Below are 7931 nucleotides of genomic sequence, written 5' to 3' on the forward strand. Positions count from 1 at the left end.
AGGATTCGAGACACTTACTAAAATTCCCCTTCAAAATTGCAACAGAAAAATTCAAGTACCTGGGTATTCAAATTACAAGAAGACACAAATCATTATTTAGTGCCAATTTTATACCACTATTAAAGAAACTGAATGATACGATTAAATTTTGGAAAACGCTTCCGCTCTCATTGATAGGTAGAATTAACGCTATAAAAATGACTTTCTTACCACAATTAATATATTTGTTTCAAGCGATCCCAATATATATTCCAAAATATTTTTTCAAAAAATTAGATTCCACTATCACTAATTTTATATGGGACTACAGAACACATAGAATTCAACGAAAGCATTTGTGCAAATCTAAAGAAGTTGGGGGTTTATCATTACCTAACTTTATATATTACTACTGGGCAGTGCATATTAAGAACATAATATACTGGCTGGATAGTTCCACTCAGCAGTTGGAGTGGATAAGAATGGAGAAAGAGGAGTGCTATCCGCACGATATAGGAACGATCCTGCTCTCACCGATAAAATTGAATAGTATAATATATAAGAAGAACCCAATTATTCACAATATAATAAGAATTTGGAAACAAATAAAAGTATCCTTGAAATTAAATAACTTATCAGTACTAACCCCACTATTGAACAACCCCGCATTCAAACCTTCTCTCATCGACAACACATATCAACAATGGGATAGACTGGGGATTAGGAAAGTAGGGGATATGTATGAAGTGGGCAAACTGTTATCATTTCAACAATTAAAATTAAAATTTAAATTGAAGGATAATCAATATTTTAAATATATACAGGTATGTGACTTTATGAAGAAATATACACATAGATTTCAAACTATATTTTTAGATCCTTTAGAAGAAGCAATGAATATTAAGGCTGATTCACAAAAATTAATATCATACTTTTATAATAATATATTAAATAGAGAATCACCCTCAACAGAAGCATTAAGGGAAGATTGGGAACAAGAGCTAATGATAAAGATCTCGAAGGATAGATGGGAAAAGTATTTGATGAATACACATAACTGTTCTATTAATGCAAGACATAATTTAATTCAATTCAAATTATTACATAGACTATATTATTCAAAAACGAGGTTGAATAAATTTTATCCAAACGTCTCTCCCAGATGCGATAAATGTTTGTTTCAAAACGCTAATATAACACACTCATTTGTAGGATGTACAAAGTTGAATAAATTTTGGAGTGATATATTTGATATATTTACAAAGATTTTCAAGTCAAGAATAGAACCCAAAACGGAATGGATTATATTTGGAATAATAGGAGAAGATACCAATTTAAATAAAGATCAAAATGTTTTTTTTAAATATGGGTTAATAATTGGAAAGAAATTGATACTTAAATTTTGGAAAAATACAACCACACCAACTGTTAAAATGTGGATTAGGAATATGATGGACATAGCACGCCTTGAAGAAATGAGACTCCGACTAATAGATAAATATGACCAATTCTTAAGGAGTTGGTCTCCTTTCATCGACTTTTTGGAATCATGTGATGCAGCGGTACCGTAAGGATTGCTGATTTCAGTTCATGACGCGGATAGATCTACATCTCCGAATACAGATTTGAAAAATTCTCTTTTAAGGGGCCTTCTCTTCTATTTCTACTTTCCTCTTTCTCTCTTCCTTTTTTTATTTTTTATATACACACTTCACGTTTTTCTACTCTCTACCATCTATTTTTCCACTTTTTCCCCTTTCTATTGTTTTCTTTTTCTTGTCCTGCTTACTTCCTTCTTATAACATAAAACTAGAGGTTGTACATAGAATGGATTACGGTATTACATAGTTGGCACCTAAAATTAGGTGCCACTGTACTGTTTTGTGCTGTATTAACTTCTAATAAAATAAACAAAAAAAAAAAAAAAAAAAAAAAAAAAATATCTGACAAATCTTCAACATTTCACTTATCGCGCCAAACCCATTAGTTACTCACGAGTCACTACGGTAAACCCACGTGCTACTATGGTATTACAACGAGTTTAAAAGTTTCACATTTTTCTTTGAAGAGTAAAATTGACTCGTGGAAATCTTTCAACATGTTGAAAATTTTTCACGAGTTAACAGGTTTCCCGAGTACCTGCCGTTAGCATTACGAGTCGCTATGTTACATCCACGAGTTCCGACGTTCCCGCTACGTTAATTCTACGTGATTACCACGAGTTTGATTTGTTTTTAACTTGGGATCATTCGTGGGTGGACTCGCACCGTGAGACAGGGGTTTAAGCAATAACATACATGGCACTCAGTTATTCTTAACACATGCTGTAACCACGCTGAACAGAGGCAGAAATATCTTGCCTGTGCTGGTTTTTGTACCTATCCCTTCAATATTTCTAGTCTTGAGATGGTGTTAGATGATGGTCTTAATTTCATATACACTGCTGAATTAGCACCATACCAGGCCTTGTCGTTGAGGAGAACCAGATCCATCTCCTTGAAAAGAGAGTAGCAGATAGAGCTAGCATGGAGATGAGAGAACAACAATTTTTCCAGTGGTCTAGACTGTGCACAAACATTACAGGCATACAGAGATTCTGTATGACTTACTAGATATCAGTAATGAACAGTAAATATGACAATTGACAATGCGTTTAATTTTCAACCACAATGGTTGCAGCATGGCTCCTGGAAAACTGCTGAATTTTCAATAGACAATAGGTGCAGGAAAAGGCCATTTGGTCCTTCGAGGCAGCACTGCCATTCACTGTGATCATGGCTGATCATCCACAATCAGTACTACATTCCTCCCTTCTCCCCATATCCTCTGACTCTGCTATCTTTAAGAGCTCTATCTAATTCCCTCTTGAAAGCATCCAGAGAATTGGCCTCCATTGCTGAGGCAGAGAATTCCACAGATTCACAACCCTCTGTGTGAACAGGTTTGTCCTCATCTCTGTTCTAAATGGCTTATCCCTTATTCTTCAGTGGATATTGAGGTGGATTGGGGGACAATCTGCAGATGGTCTGGCCCCAGAAAGCCCATTTTAGACCACAACCTCTGAAACCACTGATGGCAATAAAAATGGCAGCATTAGGCAAGCAAGCAAGTTTATTTATATAGCATATTTCAGCAACAAAGCAATTCAAAGTACTTTACACAAAGCATTAAAAACATAGAAACATAGAAAATAGGTGCAGGAGGAGGAGTAGGCCATTCGGCCCTTCGAGCCTGCACCGCCATTCGATATGGTCATGGCTGATCATCCAACTCAGTATCCCATCCCTGCCTTCTCTCCATACCCCCTGTTCCCCTTTAGCCACAAGGGCCACATCTAACTCCCTCTTAAATATAGCCAATGAACTGGCCTCAACTACCTTCTGAGGCAGAGAATTCCACAGATTCACCACTCTCTGTGTAAAAATGCAATCAAAAGCAATTAAAAAGTCATTAAAAAGCATAGAAAATAAAAACGCTAAAATAGAATAAGGTGTATAAAAGACAAGAATAAAAATTACAGTGCAGTTAGAAATGAATAATTATTTAATTTAATTAAAATTAAAAGTAATTAATAGCAGCGCCAAATAAAAAAGTCTTCAGTCCCGATTTAAAAGAACTGATAGTTGGAGCAGACCTGCATTTTTCAGGAAGTTTGTTCCATACATATGGTGCATAAAAACTAAACGCTGCTTCCCATGTTTAGTTCTGACTTTGGGACAGAAAGCAGACCTGTCCCAGATGACCTTCGAGGTCTGGATGGTTCATTATGTAGCAGAAGATCAGAAATGTATTTTGGCCCTAGACCATTCAGTGCTTTATAAACCAACAGTAATATTTTGAAATCAAATCTTTGACAGGAGATAGGCAGGAGAATGGGGTTAGGAGGGACAGCTTTGATTGAATGGTGGAGTAGACTTGATGGGCCGAATGGCCTAATTCTGCTCCTATCACTTGTGTTAACCCAATCATCCTCAGGATAATTATCGTAAACCTCCTCTGGATCCTATTCAACCCCAGATATGGGGTCCAAAACTGCTCACAATACTCCAAACGCGGTCTGAACAGTGCCTGATAAAGTCTCGGCATACATCTCTGCTTTTATATTCTAGTCCTCTTGAAATAAATGGTAACATTGCATTTGCCTTCCTTATTATCAATTCAACTTGCTAATTAACCTTTTGGGAATCCTGCACCATCACTCCCAAGTCCTTTTGCATTTCCACTTTCAGAATCCTCTCCCCATTTCGAACATTATGCCTTTATTCCTACTACCAATGTGCGTGAATGCACATTGCTACACTACTGCATCTGCCAATTTTTTCCCCACACTCCCAACTTGTCCAAGTCCTTCTACAAACTCCCTGCTTCCTCCACGCTACCTCTACATTATCTCCCCCTCCATCTCTCTTCGTATCATCCTTAAATTTGGCCACAAAACAATTAACATTGTGTTTTTATTCCACCGATGCATTCCACCGGGTGGCACCGCACAATAGCAGCCTCAACAACATTCAGCAATTGTTATTCCCAAAGACAAAACTCTTCTTCCCCAAGCCTCTTTTCGGAAGTGGAGTTGAGGCTAGTAAATGGTGACAATCATCCTTGATCAGAGTTTTTTTAATGGATTATGAGAGAATACATACAGTCAGTTGTTTTCTAGGTCCTGTGCAAATGGAGCTATTCCAAAATATGGGCACATGATAAACCATGATCTTTATATCCAATAGGTACAAGCTTTTTCTTTAATGTTTAATTAAACCTAGATAAAGTTAAGTTCAACTTATTTGTTAATTTTATGAGTTACCAAAACAAAGTTTAAGTTTAAAGGTCACATTTGTATTTATGTTAGAACACATCTTGGAAACATTCCAACTGTTGTACATTTTTTATTTCACAGAGGCCCGGGACCGTTGGAGAGTGTGGAGGAGGGTCAGGGCGGGGAGTACTTAAATCGGGCGCGGGGCTTTTACCAAAATCCGTAACGTTCCACACTCCATAGGGAGGGTTCTGGTGGAAGCCGCTGATTGGTGGAAGCAGACTAGAGGAAGCAGCTGATTGGGTGCAACCTCAGGTTAGCATTTGTGCTTTCTGGTTAAAGGTGCAGTACTTTAGTAAAGGTACAGTGAGCCATGGGTACAATGGGCTAAAGGTACAGTGCTTTTTGTTTATATAATAAAGGTTCAGTTTAAAGGTCACGAGGGAGCAGCTGTTGTGAGTCAGATACCTGCTGATTTCTCCCAGCAGTTTCTATTGTATTATACTTGTATCGGATCCAGGGTAAGGCGGGAGAATGACAGTCAGAGCAGTGTACTGTTCTGGATGTCAGATGTGGGAGGTCATGGTGTCGGATGGCCCTCCAGACGTCCACATCTGCACCAGGTGCAGCGAGATGGGGCTCCTAAGGGACCGTATTAGGATCCTGGAGCAGCAGCTCGATGAACTCTGTCTGATCAGGGAGAGTGAGGAGGTCATAGAGGGGAGTTATAGGGAGGTGGTCACTCCAAAACCACGGGAGAGAGACATGTGGGTCACGCTAAGGAAGGGCAAGGGGCAGAGGCAGGAACGTGTGAGTGCTCCAATGTCGGTACACCTCGCAAATAAGTACTCCTGTTTGAGTACGGATGGGGGTGACAGCCTACCCGGGGGTAGCGACAGCGGACGGGCCTCCAGCACAGAGACCGGCCCTGTTGCTCCGAAAGGTAGGGAAAAAAGAGGGCAATAGTAATTGGGGACTCTATTGTTAGGAGGTCGGATAGGCGATTCTGTGGACGCAGTCGGGAGACCAGGATGGTGGTCTGCCTCCCTGGTGCCAAGGTCTCGGACGTGTCTCAACGCATACAAGATATCCTTAAATCAGAGGGAGAGGAGCCTGAGGTCGTGGTACATATAGGTACCAATGACATAGGTTAAAAAAAGGGAAGAGGTCCTGAAGGGAGGATTTAGGGAGTTGGGAGGAGAGTTAAGAAAAAGGACCAAAAAGGTAACAATCTCAGGATTACTGCCTGTGCCACGTGACAGTGAGAGTAGGAATGGAGCGAGGTGGAGGATAAATGCGTGGCTGAAAGACTGGTGCAGAGGGCAGGGATTCAAGTTTCTGGATCATTGGGACTTCTTTTGGGGAAGGTGGGACCTGTACAGAAAGGATGGGTTGCACTTGAACCCGAGGGGGACCAATATCCTAGCGGGGAAATTTGCAAAGGCTACTGGGGAGACTTTAAACTAGAATGGTTGGGGCGAGGGACTCAAATAGCGAAAGCTAGTAGACAGAATGGGAGGCAGGAAGCAGAAAAGGGAAGCACTCGGACACAAGAGGAGAAAGAAAAAAAAGGAAATAAACAGAGAATAAGAGACGGGGGGTTTCTTAAATGTGCATATTTTAATGCTAGGAGCATTGTAAGAAAGGTGGATGAGCTTAGAGTCTGGATAGACACCTGGAAGTATGATGTTGTGGTGATCAGTGAAACATGGTTGCAGGAGGGCTGTGATTGGAAACTAAATATTCCAGGATTTCGTTGCTTCAGGTGTGATAGAATTGGAGGGGCAAAAGGTGGAGGTGTTGCATTGCTAGTCAGGGAAGATATTACAGCAGTGCTTTGGCAGGATAGATTGGAGGGCTCATCTAGGGAGGCTATTTGGGTGGAATTGAGAAGTGGGAAAGGTGTAGCAACACTTATAGGGGTGTATTATAGACCGCCAAACGGGGAACGAGAATTGGAAGAGCAAATATGTAAGGAGATAGCAGATATTAGTAGTAAGCACAAGATAGTGATTGTGGGAGATTTCAACTTTCCACACATAGACTGGGAAACACATTCTGTAAATGGGCTTGATGGGTTGGAGTTTGTAAAATGTGTGCAGGATAGTTTTTTGCAGCAATACATAGAGGTACCTACTAGAGGAGGGGCAGTGCTGGACCTCCTGTTAGGAAATGAGACGGGACCGGTGGCGGAGGTTTGCGTTGGGGAGCACTTCGGGTCCAGTGATCACAATACAATTAGTTTCAATATAATTATGGGGAGGGTCAGAACTGGACCTAGGGTTGAGATTTTTGATTGGAGAAAGGCTAACTTTGATGAGATGCGAGATGATTTAAAAGGAGTGAACTGGGACATTTTGTTTTATGGGAAAGATGTAGAAGAGAAATGGAGGACATTTAAAGGGGAAATTTTAAGAGTACAGAATCTTTATGTTCCTGTTCGGTTGAAAGGAAACAGTAAAAATTGGAAAGACCCCTGGTTTTCAAGGGAAATTGGACATCTTGTTCGGAAAAAGAGGGAGATCTACAATAATTATAGGCAGCATGAAGTAAATGAGGTGCTTGAGGAGTATAAGGAATGTAAAAAGAATCTTAAGAAAGAAATTAGAAAAGCTAAAAGAAGATATGAGGTTGCTTTGGCAAGTAAGGTGAAAGTAAACCCAAAGGGTTTCTACAGCTATATTAATAGCAAAAGAATAACGAGGGATAAAATTGGTCCATTGGAGAGACAGAGTGGACAGCTATCTGCAGAGCCAAAAGAGATGGGGGAGATATTGAACAATTTTTTTTTCTTCGGTATTCACCAAGGAGAAGGATATTGAATTATGTGAGGTAAGGGAAACTAGTAGAGTAGCAATGGATACTATGAGGTTCAAAGTAAAAGAAGTACTGACACTTTTGAAAAATATAAAAGTGGATAAGTCTCCAGGTCCTGACAGGATATTCCCTAGGACATTGAGGGAAGTTAGTGTAGAAATAGCTGGGGCTATGACAGAAATATTTCAAATGTCATTAGAAACTGGAATAGTCCCCGAGGATTGGCGTACTGCGCATGTTGTTCCATTGTTTAAAAAAGGTTCTAAGAGTAAACCTAGCAATTATAGACCTGTTAGTTTGATTTCAGAGGTGGGCAAATTAATGGAAAAGATACTTAGAGATAATATATATATAAGCATCTGGATAAACAGGGTCTAAT

Source organism: Leucoraja erinacea, chromosome 14 (genome assembly GCF_028641065.1).
Source record: "Leucoraja erinacea ecotype New England chromosome 14, Leri_hhj_1, whole genome shotgun sequence".
NCBI classification, from domain to species: Eukaryota; Metazoa; Chordata; class Chondrichthyes; order Rajiformes; family Rajidae; genus Leucoraja; species Leucoraja erinaceus.